The sequence below is a fragment of the Podarcis filfolensis genome (genome assembly GCF_964270895.1).
Source record: "Podarcis filfolensis genome assembly, chromosome: 1".
NCBI classification, from domain to species: Eukaryota; Metazoa; Chordata; class Lepidosauria; order Squamata; family Lacertidae; genus Podarcis; species Podarcis filfolensis.
In genome coordinates, this window is record NC_139604.1 from 40,126,625 (window position 1) to 40,146,651 (window position 20,027).

The 20,027-nt window shown below is 40.3% G+C and overlaps 1 protein-coding gene across 6 annotated transcripts in view; it reads right to left on the reverse strand.

The window, feature by feature from the left end:
* Positions 1–20,027, reverse strand: part of THSD7B (thrombospondin type 1 domain containing 7B) — a 511,659-nt gene that overhangs the window by 360,195 nt on the left and 131,437 nt on the right. The gene's annotated exons all lie outside the window — the stretch shown is intronic.

Consider the following 20,027-nt stretch of genomic DNA (forward strand, 5'->3'; position numbering starts at 1 on the left):
TCCCAAAGGACTATGCAATATAATGGCCCAGATGGTGGTACATGCTACAGTAGGGTCAGCAAGAATGGAGAGGTATCAGCTGGGGGCATGAAACTACTCAAGGAGAGCTGTTGTGCTAGGCATGAAACTACCTACAGAAAGGCCTTGTTTTAAAAGTATTGTTGTGTATTGGTCAACCAGCTGTTTTCTTAGTTATCATAGATATATTTTTAGATCGGAGCTCCTGTGCTGGTTTAGGAGGCCTAGAAAAGGAAAGGAATAAAGAACTCCCCATCTCATCCCTAGGGATGGTTGCTCAGCAGCATCAATGCTAATGAACAGAGAGTAGCAAGGGGAAGCTGGTGTCTCCTCTGCTCTGTCAGTGCCAGAGATTCACAGGGGCCCCTCTGAGTGTTGTCATGTGCAATTAGAAGAGCAGAGGAGATAGGCAGGAAGTCATTCATCCATGGTTTACACAGGGTATTATCTCCTTGCCTGGCAGCTTGAGCACAGATTGATTAACAAAACATTCCATTTAATAATATTCCTGTGTAGTGGGGGAGGAGGAGAGACACAGAGAGAAACCCCAGCAAAAACAGAATGAAATAATGAAAAAGCAAGAAAGAAAAGAAAGCACCTCATTTTGTGGCAACAACAACTTTTCAAGATAGGATAGGTCAGCAGATCCCCAGAGAATATGAAAAAATGCAGATAGACAGAATATTTAGCTAGACTATTACTAGTGGTGGTGGATCAGATAATGACTGAATGCGGATGCTATGGAGATGTTTCCCAGTCCAATCAGGCTCCTCATTATCTGCAGGTACCACACTGGTTACCAAATAGGTTCTATCGCACCCAAAATATCAGGCAAAGCAAGATTAGGGCATAAAGCTGCTGCTTTTTTTCCACTTCTGTGCAAGTAAACAGAACATTTATTTCACAAGCCAATCGCAGCTACTTTATTTGGGGATGGAAAGACAGAGATACTGAGAGGCAAGTGGTTGTGGAGGTGAATCCCAATACTATTTCTATTAGGAAGTTTGTTAGAAGAGAAAACTGCAGCCCAAACTTCTGCAAGTGTTATATTACTATACTTCACCGCATATTTGTGTAGGGAGAGAAAATACATTATTTCATAATGATTTCTCTGGCTTAGGAGGATAAAGGCCTCCCCTCCACACAGACACACTTTTACATGCACTTGGATGAAAACCTAGCTACAGTGCACACAAAGGAACTTCTAAGTAATCTTCCACTATGCCGGTGCTTTGAATACTACCTTGCTCCTCCTATAGCTGATGTAGTAGCTGACTTGCAAAGAATAATGTTAGACGTGGTTGGAAGCAAAGTTGGCCCAAGACTTTTGGTGCCTGAGGCAGCATGGCATCCTTCTCAACTCCATTCCACGAAGAGAAGCTGACTGGACTGGCAGTTAAATCTTAGTTCAGCACTGGTGATAGGACAGTGTCCTCCACTTGGCACACGTTGCTCCAACACCTTGCCACCACTCACTGCATCTGTCACTCAAGGGGGTATCTTTACTCTGCTTCATGTAAGGGCCAGTCCTCATAGAAAGCTAAGTATATATGTTTTCTTGGCTATATATTTAAAGCACAGAAGCATTCTGCCGACTAAACATTATTTACCCATGATATCACACTGGCTTGTCCTTCTACCAGTGGAGGTTGATCCAAATCAGACCAGCCTCAGCCAGCTGCCTGCCTGCCTTCCTATCTATGTCCATTCCAAAAGGATGGCATTGTCAGCTTGCTTCTCCTTGGTCTCAGTGTTGCCCTTGCAGAATTCACCATGGAGGGTGACAAGAGCAAAGCTGGATTTAATTGGCTCTGCCTCTCATTGTCTCTGGCTCTGTCTACCATCGACTCTGGCTCCACCTGTTGTTGGCCTTCCACCCTACCATACCACACCTTTACTGGTGGGTGATTTGCCAGTAAAGAGTGTTGACGTAACGAAACATTTGTATTACAAGGTTATGAGTCAAAACTTGAGTTATCAGTGACAAGAGAAGAGAGATAAATATTTGGGAAGCCTATTGCTATGAGTTTGTTTGTTTTTAATATATAGCAAGTATTACAACACTTGAAAAGGACAATTAGAAAGTACAGTGGTCAACACTGTCTCCCTGATGGGCTATGTATCAAAGATGCTGGGGAAAGGAGGAAATGAAATTTTAGTAAAGTGCAGCCTAAAGCAATGTATTTCCCCTCCCCAATTATTCAACCATTTTAAGAGGGCAGGAATTTTACCTGCCATGCAAAACAAGAGAAGCCTGGCAAAGAAATTCACAAGCTATTAACCTTTCCTGATTGGAGTCTTGAACATACAGCTAGAGAGGGTGGCTGCATGCTACCTGTTGTCAAGCTCAGATTTGCTTCTCAAGTATATTCTTCCTCTGATTTATTACTGTTCTGATAAGATGGAATAATATTGCATCATGTAAGCTGCTCCAGGACATTGGTATCCATTGTCAGAAGGGCCAACCACATTCCTGGCCTCTCTCGCCAAAGCAATCATTGCTACAGCTTCTTCTGGCTTTTGCAGTTCCACTTCCTCTCCTCATGCTTTCTTATCAATATTGTGCATAAACATGGATGCCTGCAAATACCACCAGATTTATTTACATCCAGTGATTCATAGTTCATACCATATTTAAGGATACATGAAGAAGCATTATAAAGTTTGACCACAGTGGTGCTGGCGGGGGTAGGCAAGGGAAGGAAGAGCAATTGGAAGAAAAATTGGAAGTTCCCCGGAGAAGTTCCCTGGAGAAGTTGAACCAGCTTCACCTGACCCACAGCTCACCTATTTCAAAGCAGGGCTCCATTATGAATGGAGGCAAAATTAAAAATCATTATCAACCTCAGAAACTAGTTTTTGAACCTGACATTGTGCATGGTGCATGATGGAACATTAATGATGTAACTGAAGATCTCTGGAAACTGCTTTATTTTCACCTGCTCTGCATCCACTTTTAGTAGCATCATGCATGGTGGTTTGCTGTTTGGAAAGTCAACTCTGACCCCATAAAAATGTTCCCAGGAATGAAAGAGTTTATTGATTTAACCAAATATAGAGTTGCCATATTTCAAAAAGTGGATGTCTGGACACAAAAGTTGTTGAGCTTTTTTTAGTTTTGCTTCAAGTTTTCCATCCAGATACTGCTTTCAACTATGTCCTAGAAATTCTGGATGTATGGCAGCCCAAATAGTCAGGATACTCACCCAACAAAAAGCTGCTTATCTGAGCGATCCTGACATGTATTCACAGCAATTCCTGAAAGCTTACTGAAGGCTTAATTGAGAATAAGTGGTTAACATTAAAGAGTATCACCACTCTAATTCTCTTGGTCTAAATGCACATAATCTGTTTTAATATCAGAGAAGATGTGTCTGGGAACATAATAGCTGAGCGTTACGAGCCAAATAAATTAAATTATACATACCAAGCTAATTATGGGTACTGGCAACACCACTAGTGAAAATGAGTTTTGCCATTTGCCAATTCACTGGGAAACTTTGTGGTATAAAATTCAGAATGAGGGGTGCCTGTGATGTTTTGAATCTATGCTCCCAGCCCAGAGAACTTTTTCCAAAGTTTTTAAAAAGATGTTTGAGAGGGTTTGTTTTAAAATAACTTTCATTTGCATAAAAATACAAGTGGTGCTTTTAATCAAAAAGAAAAAGCAGGAAACCTCATTCCTCACAAGCGTGGTGGAGTGGCACAACTGAGGATTAGATCAACATTTCAATCAGTGGCAACAAAGTCTGTTGATTGCAGTGCAAAGACAAAGAGGGAAATGAGGTCAACCCTACTTCTTCAAACTGAAAGGGAAAAGGACAGGTGTTTTACAGCCACTCCCTGTGCTGTAAGGGAATCATTGGGATTCCCTGTCTCATCCTTGATGCCTTATGCCTGTTCTGACAAGACTGTCCCTGAAAAGCAAGTTATGGTTCAGGGGATTTTTTTTTTTTTTACTGCCAAGACATTAGCAGACTTTAAAACCTTCTCCATAAACCAGAAGGTCTAGAAACTTGTTTTCTTTTTCAAAGGCAGTGCAAGATTCCTATAGGCATGTACATAAACTTGGTTTCTGGTCACTTGAGTACTCAGCCCTTGATGATTCAACTGGATTGTCTGAATTAACTAAACAGAAAAAGTGGGATTCTCATGATGTGAGCTTATATTGAAAATAGAGCTTAATCTGATAGCTCATCCACACATGCCAATCATGTGTATGTGTGAACCAACCCTAAAATTCTAATATAATTCTTCCAAAGAGCTTTCTGCATAGCATTTCATGACCCTGATTATGCAGACTTCTTGACAGCAGTGCAATTTAATCTTTTCTAGTTTTGAAGGCCTTTTGGAGTCTAATACTGAAATTGCCAGCAATTGTATAATTGTAAACCAGGCTCCCTACATGTGCCTTTGTGTGACAATTTTAGATAGAGCAGTCAGAATAACCTTGCACTGAAAACTCAAATCTGTTATGGAAAGAGGGAATGGCTGATATAAGAGGGTAGGCACAGCTGACTTTGGAATTATATGGATCATATAAGAAAATGGTATTTAAAATATTTACATCAGACCTGCACAGTCTGAAACCCACGCAGTCAAACACAGCACACCAGCCATGCATGACAGCTTCATAAACACCATGTTTCTCCTGCTAGTCTGGGCAGTTCTACTGCTGTTGAACTATATTTATTTGACTTGATGTCTTGCAGATTGGGCAGGCTTGCCTTTGCATGAATATCTGAGCACTAATACAATAATTTAATAAATAGGGATGCCCAATGCTTCAAAAAGGTTGTTTTTATTTTAAAAAAAACATTTTAACTAGTATTTTTTAAAAATAGAATCATACACCCATAGAATCATAGAATTGTAGGGGGATCCTGAGGGTCATCTAGTCCAGCCACTTGCAATACGGGAATCTCACCACTAATTTAATAACATGTAGAATAAAGCTTTTAGGTTGGGATTCAAAGATTGCCTCCTAAGTACATGGATTAAGAGAAAGAACACAGAACGTGTGTTTGGGAGCTGTCCATGGTACTGTGAAGAGAAGCATTAATTGTTAGGAAGTCAGGATGATCTTTATGAGGGAAATATGCAAGAGTGGAATTCAAGCATCTTTGGATCATTACAGCCAGTAATACTCAAACTGGGGTCTATAGGAGACCTAATGGAGGGCACAAATTACATGGGGAGGGGGAATAAGGTTCTACAGCATGTGGGGACTTGCTTCCCATATCCATCTGGCAGAGGACCCTTCCTGATTCCCTTTGAATTAGTGGAGATGACTGCACCTCCAGTGCCCTTATGAACTCAAACTGATTTTGGGGTAAAGAATCTCAGGAAGAGCTGTTTTTTTATTCTGCTGATGATTCCTTCCTGATTTGCTATTTTAATAAAGAATCAGATGTGTCCTGTGATCTCTCTCTTCTAATACTCCTCTTGCTGTTTACCTCCAATTTATATGATCCTTGCATGCAGTAGCAGGCTGGATGCAACTGAAGATGAGTATCTCCACATGCTTATTTATGCAGCAGATTACTAATATTAGGTTAGGAGGAGATAAAAAAGGAGCCAAATTCAGAAAGTCTGACCAGCATTGTATAGAAGCCTCAAGGTGCTGTGCAAGCCCTCTCCTCTTCTGGCTCTGTGGGGATTAACAGTGCTCAACTTCTCACAAAGGAGTGGTAATTAATAAAGCATTGTTCCTGTGATTAGTAAGACTAAAATCCACTAAAGAATATACACAAAGCTCCACAAATCCTTTTACCAGCTCTTAGATAGCAAGAGACCTCCTCCTTGGATGAACACCTTTCCTTTGAATTCTCTGAGAATTAGAGAATATGAGTGAACAGACTGCTATCTTACATGATTGCCTTCAGGTTTTAGCTAGAATCCCAAGATCATCAGCCAGGTTTTAGTGAAGCATAGTGGTTCATGGAGCAGGCATAAACTTAGAAATGGATAACTCTGAGCAATGCTTAGCCCAGGGAGTTTGTTTTCGGTAACAGAACACAGCTTGTATTTCTGTCACCCACAAACCCAGACTGGGTTCATCTTCCTAAGCATCCTTAATTTCAACAGCAAAATTTGAGTCGCAGCCCTTTTTCATTTATTGCTATTGTCAAATCATTGGGAGTCAGAAATCTTTGTAAACCTACTGCAAATCACCCAGAGATCTACCAGTAGAATCTGTTCTACTTTCTGCCCACCTCTGTTATAGATAATATGAGGAAGCAGAAGGGTCTGATCTGTCTCTTTGCAAATGGAGTCCAAGAAGATCCATGAACCTTCTGCTTGTATTGTGCAACAGCCCTCCTGGAAATTAAATGGTGACCAGTCCCTCATCCCACATGATGGCATGGGCACAGTCCTCTGAGAAGGGGCAGGGTTTATATTCAGCTACTGTGGCTATTTGAATAAAGCAAGACATGGATAAGTCTCTTTCCCAACTTCGATTCTTGAAAAACCTCCACAGGCATTTAGATCTAAACAACCAGTTCCTTTCTTACATTCTTGATTTTCTGAGTACTAGAGACCAATCATCTGATATATTTACTAAGCAAATTATACTTCAGTTTTGAATCTGAAGCAAGTGAAATTATTTTAGGCAAAAAATAAAATAAATCACTTTTCCCCCTTGAGGATATAACCAACTGCTGGCAGAGCTCTCTGTTCTTATTAGTCTGTGTTGAAGTGCTGCAGGATTACTTATAATTAACTGTCATTGTGTCATTTCCCCCCAAACTACTCAGATTAATAATTTTATATACATATACATATAAAGATCAGCAGCAAGCATGATTAAAACATCTCTATTCTGTTCTCGTACAGTTCTATTACCTTGGTCTAAAACATTCCCCATCTTGGCTTATTTTTACTTCACAATATACATAACAGTGTTTCTGACAATAACAAACTGTGCAGGGGGATGGGCTATGTTTGAAGATTAACATTCAGAATAAAAATGGCAGCTTCTTTATCTAGTCCTTGAACTTACAGGCTCTCGGTATGTAGTAGCCTAAGGCTTAGCCACTTATTTTTAGAACTGCTAAAGTAGTCAATTGATTAGCTATCTATCTTTTCAAGGTAGCCACTGTCGAGTGTATATACAAAAATAATGAAATCCACATTTGTGATGTCACTTATGAAGCTGTAATTCACTAGTTGCGCAAAACCAATTGTACAGAACTCCCTCAGGGTGTTTCATGTGAATCAAGAACACCTAGGTTTATATAGTGCTGAAGTAGAGCTAATCTTGATCCTATGCCAGAAGTGCAATGTTTTGTTCCCAAACAATGGAAAGAGTTAGGCTTGCAACAAAGAAATTGCATGATAGCTGCTTTTTAACAACAAGAAGAAGAAGAAGAAGAAGAAGAAGAAGAAGAAGAAGAAGAGTGCATTTACTGCATTTATCTAGTTTTTGCATTTGGCTTCTCTAGATTGTGCATTCAGTTGCACACATTGCACGGGGCTCTATAGTTCTAGAGTCTACAATTACAGAAAGTTGTTCATGCGGGGCTGCATAGCCTGACCCACAAAGGCTAAATGCAGGTAATCAACCATATACTGAGACTTACCAAGAGCTAGATAACCCAGGCAGACAGCAAGGGAGTATGTCAAACCCTGCTAGTCACCACCAGTAGCAGATGGTGTGGTGGTGCAGAGGCAATTACCTGACCATGCAGAAGGTGAGTTACTGCTGCTTAGGCAGTGAGGGTGATACAGTGCAAACACATTGGCAGGAGTGCCAGATTGGTTCTGCTGATACATTTCCACTGCCTCTGCCCCACCATGCCATCTGCAACTGGTGACCATACAAGGTTAATGGGCTGCATTTAGTTTTGTGAGATCTTGTACAATAAAACATTGTGAAAAGATAGCAGACTTGGATGAGCTCATCAGCTTTCTAAAAACCATCTTTAGGTTGCAGTCCTGTTCACACTTGCATAGGAATAGGCCCCAGTGAACACAGCAGTACATATGCATAGGGTTAGATGACCTGCCCACCATCCTGTTGGTTATTTATATATCGCGCCTCACAAACAGATGTATTGTGAAGGGCTTCAAATATTATCCTGCCTCAAACTCAGCTGTGGGTGGAGAAAGTGTTGACTCCCTCTTCCTGCTGCTGCTGTGAGGCAGCCCAGAAGGGCAGCAGAAAACAGCCCTGGCCTCAGCAGAGCCCTACGCCCAGCCCAAGGCTGCAGCCCCCACTCCATGTACAAGGGATGGAGCGCAAAGGCTTTGCTGGAGCAGCGAACCCAGAGTGCAGGGGTGCAAAGCTGGGGAGGAGATCCAGAGACCTCCAGGGGAGAAGGACCAAAGAGGCCGTCAAGGAAGGGAGATGACCCCCATCAAAGAGGGGAGATTTCCATCCCCAGAACCCAGAGAGAGAGAGGTGCTCAAGGAAGGGATACACTCCATGCCCGGGCAGACCCTCCCTGCCGAATGCTTTGCCTCACCCGTGCCTGCGTTCATCCATCACTCTCTCTTGCCTCCAAAGGCAGTGGCAATATGGTGGGTGGAGCCAGAGCAGTGGGCCAAGCAGACGTGCCAGGAGGCAGAGGACAGGGCCAAAAGGGAAGCAGACAGTGGCTGAAGCAAGACAGAAAGCTTTGGTGGCACACACACATACACACAAACATAAAACAAAAAAACCCCCTGGGTTTCCATACATGCAGGAAATTCCGGACATCTCTTAAAATTCAAAAATTTCCTGCCAGCCACCATTTTAGACATCTGATTTCCATACATATCCAGAATTTTTCAGATGTATGGCAAGCCTATGGACTGCAGAACTGAGCAAAATGTTCTTGCTCTTATTTCTTGCTTGCTTCCGCCGCCCCCCAATGAATTTGTAAAATGAAAAGTTTGGGCTCTATGCCTGTCTGGGTGTCACTCTGATTGATTCTACATCCTTCATCAAACCTTGAAGATATTCTTCCTAATCTCAGACAAAAGAGGTTGATTGTGATTACTTCAGTGTGATATACTCTGCACATGAACATATATTATCACTTCACATTTTCATGACTGAGCCATGCACTGTAAATACATTCTGATGCGCTCTGATGTGCCCTGGCTCAAATGAAGCAATCATTGTTTTCTCTGTTGGTTGGAATACTTGATTCAAATTTAAAGGGTGGAAAATGTTTTGGAAAATGAAAAGTTACATTTACTTTAGGGGCAAGGAAAACTGCATGCACCTGGAAGCAAATGTTACTTACCTCTTCTATTTTTAAAGCATTTTGTGCTTGTTTAGCATTTTTGGCCATGGATGTTAGGTGTAATCAATACAGAAATTGAAAAACATATGCCATATGATATGGCTTGATTTCTAAATAAGAGGTATGGAGTCTGATTATCATACTTGGATCTTCTTAAGCAAAATCTCCTCCTGTGTCCATAGATGTGCAGAGAATGATTGACATTTTGTTTAGTGAGAGGGCAATGGAATTCTGCATATGTTTAATGGCACACTTTCCTAAATAAGTGGTGTGCAAGTCCTGGTTTTAATTTTTTGAATGTTTAATGGTTCTTGCTCATAACTGTATTGTTTCATTCCTTTTGTAAACCACTTTGAGTGGTGCATAAATTTCATGGGCTGAAAAAATAAATAAATATTGTAAGGTTAAAACTTGCAGCCCTACCAAGTAAAAATCTTACCAGCCACCACGATCAACTGTCATAGAGTAAGGGAGCTGTTTCGCTTTTGTCCTAACTTAGCAAAGTTGGTGCTGAGGAGACATTTGTGGGGAAGGATTTCCTCTCACTAAACAGAAAAGGTTCTGTGTGTTCCATTCCTGCTCCCCATCCATTTCACCTCCAAAACACATCTCTGAGGGAGGGATTTTTATTTTATTTTTTTCATTTTGTGTGATAAGGTTTTTATTCTCAGAAGTTATAGTCAGGGCAGAACACTCTGAAATTTTGTTGGAGTCAGACTAGAACCCTGCTTTCCAACCCTTTTTAGGAATCCATGTGCTAATTGCTACTTATTGTTTGCCACCCTGGGCTCCTTTAGAAGAAACGGCAGGATATAAATTCAATAAATAACATACTATCTTCTAGGCTATGTATGTTCCAACCTGATTCATTAAACAGGATGGCTGAAACAAAGACAATAAAAGGAACTTTTTTAAAGTATGCAAAGTATCACCATTCCATGTTTTGATTTTTTAAAAAGAGTTTTATCTCTGTGCTCCATTTGGAAAGATTGGGTGTTCATGCAGTTTTCCAGTCTGTAATATTTCCAAGTCACTGTACAGATTTCTAGTCGTTTATTAACTATTTGAGCAGCCAGCAAAAAGGTGCATTAGCACCAGGTTAACCTAGCTATATAACTCAGATTTCAGGTGTCTACATAGATAACGTTTCTATAAGCTTTAGGAGTGATTAAAAAAACAATCACTTCTGTGATATGTTGTACAACAGTAGCTAGTTTACAAAAAAATCGGCAACAATTATTTTAACAGCTAGGCAACATAGTACTAAATTGTTCAAAGTCTCCCCCATTTTCATTTCATTCTTGATGTACATTTTGCTACACAAACAGTCCCCTATTATTAAAGGTAATGTGAGGCTCTGCTCTGCAAACCCGTAAGAAAATATGCAGCATGTACTGGAAAAACAAAACTGAGAAAGATGACTAGTATCCTAAGAGGAAACAAATGCACAAGCCAAGCGCTTGAGGCAGTGACCTTGGCTGGTTGCATTTCTATTGGGAGAAGGTTTTGATTTAAGAGCTGTTTATGTGAAGCATAAATGGTTGCAACCTGAGCAAAGTTGTTACTGATGGTTCATATTTCAGAAGCTCCATCCATAAGAAGTGGAGAACTTTTTAGGGAGTTTGCTCCTATGCTTTGTGAGGGCAGAGCTGTGCATCTGAACAAACTTATGAGCAGCTTTGTAAGTCTGCGTTAAGCCTTAGGCCAGGGACTGTCTTTTCATTTTCATTTGTAAGCTGCTCCAGGTCCCTGTTTTTGGCTGAAGAACAGGATAAAAATGTGTTAAATAAATCAATACAATGTTAGGGAAGGCGACAGCAGAAAACATCAGAAAGTGTGTTTCAAAAAGAAAGGAAAGGATGATGGTTAGTTGTTATATAGAATAATTATCAGCCGTAATATTTGTATTTTTGTTATTTTAAACATGTTACACATACTCAAATGGTTTTAGCAGATAATGAGAGAATATAGTAGTGTTTTGCAAAATCTGTATCTAGGAATGAGCACAGCAGTCTGGAAATGACCTACCACAAGTGGAAGGTCTCTTCCACTCCCACGAGGGCAACTTTACACGCTGGCAACAGGATAGGGCAAGAAGACCAAAACTCTGATGTACATCTGCTTGTTCAACATAGGTAGTGCGATATATTACACAATCTCTTGCACAAGTAGATGTATGAACTGCTAATATAGCACTGTGTGAACTCTAGCACAGGAATCTATGTGTCATCCACTAATAATTCACTCAGAGAAGGACCATAGCTCAGGAGAACATCTGTTTTGCAAGCAAAAAGTCTTGGTTTCAATCCCGAGGGCCTCTGGGTAGCCTTGGGAGAGACCCCATCACTTCTGCCGGTCAGTATAGACAATACTGAGCCATTTGGACTTGTTATAAGGCAATTTCTATGTTTCATAGAAATATTTCAAGGGTGATTCATAAGAAACTCTTCTGTAGGGCTCAGAGCTCATTTCCAGGTCTGTTCCACAGGTGAAAACTGATAGCATTTTCTTTTTATACCTATTGATACCTGACCTAATTTAGAATGCCTGGTGGTCAGATCAGCAGTAAGGCTTTTCAGTCTGTCTCAGTTCCTTGTACAGGACCATGTTGTCTGGGTTGGTCATAATCACAGCATCAAATGGCACATTCACATATGAGGTTGCAGTAGTCTGGAGCCTCTTGCATCCACCAGCAGTAAAATAATCCACAACAAAGACGTGTAAACCTGCTGGAAGATAGATGTCTACTGGCAGATCTCTGGATCATTTGATCATCTTTCAGTGACACATTGCATCCTGGACCTTTTGCCAAAAATTGCTTTTTGCATAAGACTTTGTAAACACAAACATAATACTTTCAGCAAGTTCATGCCCACAGTTGTCCATAGATTTCTACATGATGGATGAGATCTTGGATGCCAGGACAAAGAGTTTTAGTGTTGATGAGCTTTAGAAGATTGCTTTTATAGCTCCATTCATAATCAAAATCTAAAATCAAATGAAAGGAGCACAGAGGGAGAGCAGAGGAGACTCTTGATGAACAATGTATATACCCTCAGAAATTGACCATAAATAAACTGCTGTCTGTTTCAAATCATGCTGATGAGAGAACCCAATTTTTTCGCCACAAATGATTTATTAGGAATGCAATAACATGGAAATAGGAATTCATGCAATCTTAGCCTATCTTCCATTTTATGTAAAGTTGCTGTCTTAAGCTGCCAAACAAAATCAAATGCAAAAATGTAATAAAGGGAATGGAAACTTCCCTTGGACTAAAAGTTACTGCTTGCCTTTAAAATACACTTAAGAAATAAGTGCCGAGGCTCATTAATCTTGTTACCTATACTGCACAGGACTCATTTTCTATTTGACAGAGGGTAAAATACATTTTCCATTGGGAAACGGAATGGAAAATGTATTATACATGCAATTCATTTTTAAAAATCAGCTTTTGGGGAGGGAATGTATCTGGTAGATTTCAAAAGCAGATGGGAAGTTTAGAAAAAGGCTACTTAGCACAGCCCACATTTTGCAAGGCTGAGATTGCTTGCAAATCCCCAAGACTGGAGATGGCAGACAGCTATAGTTGTAGCTGATGTGCAATAATTTCGTACCGACAAGCCAAGAAGTAATGCAATATTCATATGAAATGAGGTGAAGCTAGCTCCTGTAGCACAGAGGCGTGACACAATAAATATTCTAATTGGTTAAGTTGAGAAGTACTCTGAAGTCACATTGACATCAGTGGGATTATTTGCTTAAGAGAGTGCCACTCATGCAAAATGAGAATTGCTGTGTTATATTCCATCCATAATTGGCATCTTTCTGAAGCAGTTGGTGGGGGGAAAGCTGTTTTTTTCCATGATAACCATGGCATCTCCTTTCTGGTCCTATCAGGAGGCATCCCATGTTCTCCCCATTCTGGCACACTGTGAGCCCACACTAGGGACGACCCAGGTTCAAACTGGCTGCACCTTCCAAACACAGAGCCCCATTTGTTCACATTCCCTGACTGTTTCCCATGTTTCTTTTCCACCTCTTCTTCAGTTGTCAGCCCCACTGTCTACATACTGACTGCAGAGAAACCTGGAGCAAAGTTCTGCTTTTTTGCTTATGTTACTCTGTAAAATGCTGCACGGTGCAAGTATTTTGCACTTGTATGTATGTATGTATGTATGTATAAATAAATAAATAAATAATGTCACCATAATACCATATAAACATCTATCCTATTTTTTGGTATAGAGCAATGGAAAATGCATCATTTTCATCCAGTCCAATTGTTGGCAGAAGTCTTCCATAGTTTTCATGCCTCGTTCATGCTGCCAAACAGAATATTAAAAAGTGCCTTGGACTTTAAAACAATGTACAAAGTACTTTATGATCTTCATCTAATCAATATTTACAACAGATCTGAAAGTTATTGTGGGTTTTAAAAATAAATAAAAAGAAAGAAAGAAAGAAAGAAAGAAAGAAAGAGAGAAAGAGAGAGAGAGAGAGAGAGAAAGTGTCAATTATTAATCTGAGTGTGGCAACATTCACAGCAAGGCTCAAAGGCCCGTTATTGAATACACTGAAGGTTATTTTACTACTACTACTACTACTACTACTACCATACTATGTGTGAAAGCATAGCTACCATCCTTTGTTGGATCAGAAATTAACTGACCAACATTTCATCAGTAAGTGCAAATGACAGCTATTATTCTGGAATCTCTAAAGGCATTAAACAGACAGTTACCAAACAGTCTCCCATCCAGAAACCAGCCAAGTCCAAACCTGTTTCACTTCAACATCATTTCTTGTTCACTTATCTTGCTACAGCACTAACACCTTTTGTGGAGGGTCACACTATATTTGTAGTCTCATACGGATTTTTCCTACCTAAACCAATTCTCAACTGCATTGCAGTGTACAGGGAGGGAGGTTTTTCCCCCGTCCCTCCCTGGCCACGAACCAGACAAAAAAACCACCCCACCACTCCACTCTAAAAGGGTGTAGCACAATGGGTGGCCAAAATTGACCTGAGTGTAACATTTTAGATTACTTTTATCCTTGTCTTTAATGACAATGTTAGTTTAACAGGAGGCTATCTTAGTGTTCCACTTTGCAAATGAGTGGTTTTCTCAGCACTTTTCCTGGGACTGAGTCACAGAATTGTATAGAAATGTTGTATCGGAAGCAGTCAGCTTTGTGTAATCCAGTTCCATTATTATTCAACTTTAAAAACAAGCCTTTCTTTAATTTTAATGTAGTCTGCTAAGTGCCTGCACTCATCTGCAGCTGTCAAAACAGAGGATATCCAAGCATAATATTTATCTCATTAGTGTAAGTAAAGAGGTTGTAATTAGGTGGATGTGATTCAAAATTATCTTGCAATTTGTCACCAGAATTCTTGACATAAAGCAGATAATGTGACTTTTTATTGGACTAATTTCTCTTAGTAGAAGAGAAGGCAAGAGTCTGAGCATCCTTCTGCAGGAGAACTTTCAAAATCTGCAGATACAGATTCTTTGTGAGGCAGAAAAAAATTAATTCCTTGGCTAGTCTCCCTCTCCACACCAAACTGGCAATGGTCCCCCAAATAATTGAGCTATTTAATGTGACTTGCGATGAGAAGGAAGGGAAAAACCCATTTACTTGTCATTTACAAAGAATGATGTTAATTTGCAATTAGATAACTGAAAGCATTAACCTCTCAACGTATCTCTTTCTTCAAGCTGTGCAGTATGCTAGAATTATGATCATCAGCCCTCAGAACTGCTAACTTAGCACAGTCAATAAAATCAATGTGTTTTGGGTGCAAAAAGTCAGCAAAGAAAACTCTTTAGAATGGTGCAACAGTCTTTGGTGATGGAAATCTTTCTAAATATCTGCACCTAAGACCCAAAATAAGTGGTCTGGAATATTAATAATTATCTACTAATGCACTTATAATCAAGTGAAATCATATGTGCATACAAGGAACTGAGCTCATTCACACATGCCCGTAAATCCTTTGATGATGGGCAGAAGTGGACCATTCAAAGCAGGGGTGACTAACCTGTGGCAGACCTGGAGTTGTTGGGCTCAAACTCCCATCAGTCCCAGCCAGTGGTCAGGGATGATGGGAGTTGTAGCCCAACAACAACCAGAGAGTCACAGACTCCAGAAGTAAACATGTTGCCAGGAACATCCACATATTTAAGGCTGAAGCCATTTGATGACAGCTCTCAGCACATCTGATTTACTGCATTGTGAAGAAACCTTCACAGTGATGGTGACAACTGATGTCTGATAAAAATGAATATATGATTCTCAGATCTTGTTTGAGAGGCTCCTTCCACGTGGGAACAGTGCACTCTGTTAAGAAAAAAAATTGCACTATTCTTGGGAAGATGAGGCTGCCATATCTGTTTCAGTTCTGAATTGTTTTTATATATGTAAATGGAATCAAATAAATAAATATGCATTTTACATTGGACATTGTGTGTATGAGCAGGTATGTGTGTGTGTGTACATAAAAATGAAGCCAAAGAGGCACAGGGGATCTTAACGTGCCATTTGATGTGGGTTAAACCACAGAACCTAGGACTTGCCGATCAGAAGGTCGGCAGTTCAAATCCCCGCGTTGGGGTGAGCTCCTGTTGCTCAGTCCCTGCTCCTGCCAACCTAGCAGTTCGAAAGCACGTCAAAGTGCAAGTAGATAAATAGATACCGCTCCGGCGGGAAGGTAAACGGCATTTCCGTGCGCTGCTCTGGTTCGCCAGAAGCGGCTTAGTCCTGCTGGCCACATGACCCAGAAGCTGTACGCCAGCTCCCTTGGCCAATAAAGCGAGATGAGTGCCGCAACCCCAGAGTCGGTCATGACTGGACCTAATGGTCAGGAGTCCCTTTACCTTTATTGATCATTAGGTTTAGTGTCAAGAGTCAGATTTTTTTTATTGTGAATCCTGTGTCAGGTTGAATACATCATTTTCATATCCCCTTAGCAATGTAGAAGGTTGGAATCATTGCTCTGCATTCTGATATTATACATGCTGGCTTAGAAGTAAATATTAGTTTATGTGGCCTCAAAAGTTCAGATCCTCAGGCATTTAAGAGAAATGTGTGTTCTATCACCTTTTGGCCAGTGAGAGATTATGTTTTTCATTGGCAAAGGAAGATGTGTAGAAGCAGGTCAAGTAGTCCCTTGAAAAGCTGAACTTGCAAATGGTGGGCTCCTGTTTTCCTTCTCAGTTTCTCTGGTGAATTTCTAATGGCAGGTACTTCATGTGTCTGGAGGATTCCTTTCCAGAGATTGCTCCAAGGGTTTTCTCACCTCAGCACACATTTGGATATCTTTACTGGCCACCTATGACAGCCTTGAGGTTAAGGACAAGTTTGCCTTGAAAGGTTAACAAGCAATTGCACGTCAATGAAAAGTCATATAAGAAAGATGATGAGCGCTGACCATCAAGACAGCTCAGAATTCAATTCCGTAGATGCCTACTCAGAAGTAAGTTGTTCATTTGCCCCTCCCCTGAGCAAAGTGTGTATAAGGACTGCAGCAATACAGTCAAATAAACCTATTAACAATCAAAGAGTAATATGAAAAACCAAAGCAGTAAGAAAAAGTAAGTGAAATAAAAGCTAAAAGCAATAATTTAAGAAGGCTTGGAAAAATAAAAAGGTGTTTTTGCCAGTTACCAGAAAGACATCAAAATGGGTTCCAGATGTGAATTCAGAGCAGGGCCTCCCAAGTTTATCTTAATGGACTGGGCAAGCTGATGTGGTAGAAAGCTTAAATATATATTTAAGTACTATAGATTTAAGTATTTCTCATGGCCTTTAAAATTTGAGCCTAGATGAATAGATTATTCTCACCTCTTATTGGCGTCTGTATAGGTAAGTCACATCTTATGTGAGGGTTCAGTTTGGGGGCCCACATGTAAACACAAAACCCAATAAAGCCCGGAACCCCAGGAACCAGTCCCCACCACATAAGGTGGAGGGCTGCTTATCGAGCTCTGGGAAGGCTTCATGAGGGCTCTAGGATGCTGCCAGAGCCCTTCCACCTTTCCCCCAAAGCCTGGCAAGCCCACAACTGCAGTTAGCACAAAGGGTGGGAAATAAATAAATAGAGAGTAGAAAATGGTGGGGTTCCTCTGCTCTCTATTTATTTATTACCCACCAACCCATATTTATGATCGCATAAATATAACAAGTGTAAGCTGTGAGTTACCTGTATTTATTTATTTATAAAAGGGCTGACATACTGGCCGTTCATACAGCTACGAGTTCCCCAGGAAGTGTTATTGTTAAACAACTCTAAAAATTGTAGGTCTGTGATCGAACATATATTTAATACTTGCTAATTTTTATTTTTATGTATCTCCCCCACTTTATTTGCCAGATAGAGAATAAATAGCAAAAGCACATTGGGCAAATATCCAATAGGTGGGTAATAAAAATGCTGTGCTCCATATTTTTGGTACAGATTTAGCCCTTCTGAGATAATACCTAAAGAGTGTTTTGTTGCCTAAATGATGCAGACCTTGGCAGTTTGATGGTGACCTGTGTGACTTGATACATCTTGATTAGCATAGTTATTTGCTAGTCTTTTTTCAAAAGGTGAGGTAATCAATTTTAGGTCAAAACAAAAATGCCACATATTACACTGACTGTCCAACAGTGGTGACATCTGTCATCAAGAGTTACTGCAGCAGATGGCACTATGCCCTGATTGTTTGTGCCAGGCTACTCTGGGGGATAATTGTTCCAAGACCTGTCCATCAGCCGAGCTTGACACCACTAAGATTGCAATCCTGTGAACACTTTCTTTGGAGTCAGCTCCACTGAGTTCAGTGGGACTTCCTCTCGGGTAAGCATGCCTAGGATTGCAGCCTAAGCCTTCTTTAGTGCAACAATAGCAATGGCAACTAACCCGGGGGCCATTTGGGGTATACATTGCTGAATGAATAAATGACAACAACTTCAAAGACAAATTTCAACTTACATACCACAACATAATGGGCAGGTTCTGAAACTATTTTCACATATGAAACTGTTTTTATATGTGGATTTTTTATATATGGAATTGTTATTTTATATATGGAATTGTTTTTTAAATCACTTTCTGATATTATATGGGGGAAATTAATCAAATAAATAAGTTTAGTGTCTATGGATACATATTTTTGTTACCACAACACCATTGTGTATGTTATCCATGTGTTGACCCTTGATGTGGTACACTGCTGTCTTTTACTATGCAATCCTATTTATGTCAACTCAGAAGCAACCCCTATTGAGTTAAACGATCCTGAAAAAATATGGCAAATAGAAGGGTGTTTTGCACCCTTACTGTTTGCTGTGCTGGAGAATGCTCTTTGCCCCTCAAAATTGCAAGGAGAGGGAAGGGTTAAACCTCCCTTCCCTCTCTATTGTGATCCCCATCTGGATCTCTGTCCAGGCATTTACTTTCATTTTTTAAAAAAAAAATCGTTTCAAGCTACACATTTAAAGTTGCATGAAATTAGGCCCTAAGATATGCATCTCTGTTCTAAAGCCTTAAAAATACGAGTTGCTCCTTATGTGTTGATGACTAGGGGAGCCAAGCATGGCAAGAGATTTCTGGACTTTTGGATCATACCACATGGCAAAAAAACTGCTTCTGAGAATCTGCCCTGCAAGGGAGATCTTGATTGATCATGACTGGTTGCTACCGAGTGCTTTTGGAAAGGTAAGTTTTGTTCTGACCTGAAAATAAAACTGTGCCTATAAACTCCAGTTACTTTCCCTGAATGTTGACACCCAGGCTACATAAAAGTGGATGAGCAATACGACAGCTGCCAAGGTCAATAAGAGTTATGGTGACTTGCTGAGTAAGTCCTGGTTGCATAAATTAAAGCAGCTTAAGGGCAGCCTCAACATGCACAAATATGCAGCCTATCCAAAATGATTTTGAACTTTCAAGAATTAACCTGTGGGTGATTTATCTCTTGCTACCTGTAGATAAGTTATGTGAAGCAAATGTTATTAAATCAAATGCGACTCACTGAACCCTACGGTTATCCCTCACATGCCACCTTACTGAGAAGAGGATAGGATAGAAATACAATTGTTTTATTTATTTATTTATTTATAAATAACCTGCCTCAGGAAAAGCCATGGGATGGGTGGTGGAATTGAAATGAATCAAAACTACCCGGGTGGTTTAATGCACTTGTACAAAGGAGACAAAGAGTCTTCTTGATGGGCTCACAAAATGGTCGCTTCCAATGCATTTGCAATGTCCCAAATAGGAGTTTTGATAGGGATTGCTGTGTACATCAGAGATAGTGGCTGCTTCCAGACTGTCAGTATTTTGGGTAAGGGATTTGATGGTATCCCTTTGGGACAATTAAAGTGGATTAAAGGGCCTGTCACCCTGGTGCAACAAAGCTCCCCCCCAAAAAAAAACCACTTTAAAAAAAATCCCGGTTGCACTTTTTCAATTTGGAGAGTGCACTGAAAAACGTGGGGTGAATGGATGGTTAACAAGAAGAAATGTAAACAAATCAGAATGAATACTCAATAAAGGAAGAGACACATAGAAATGGGAAAGAGGACCATCTAATTGTCAATAAAGTCATGGCTTCCCCTGAACAATCCTAGGAGTTGTTGAGAGTTGTTAAGAGATGCTTACTCCCCTCACATTAGAGTTCCCAGAGGGATTGATTGTTAAACCACTCTGAGAATTGTAGCTCTAGGAGGGGGGATAGAGGTACCCTTGCAACTCTTAAACTGCAGCTCCTAGGATTGCTTTAAATG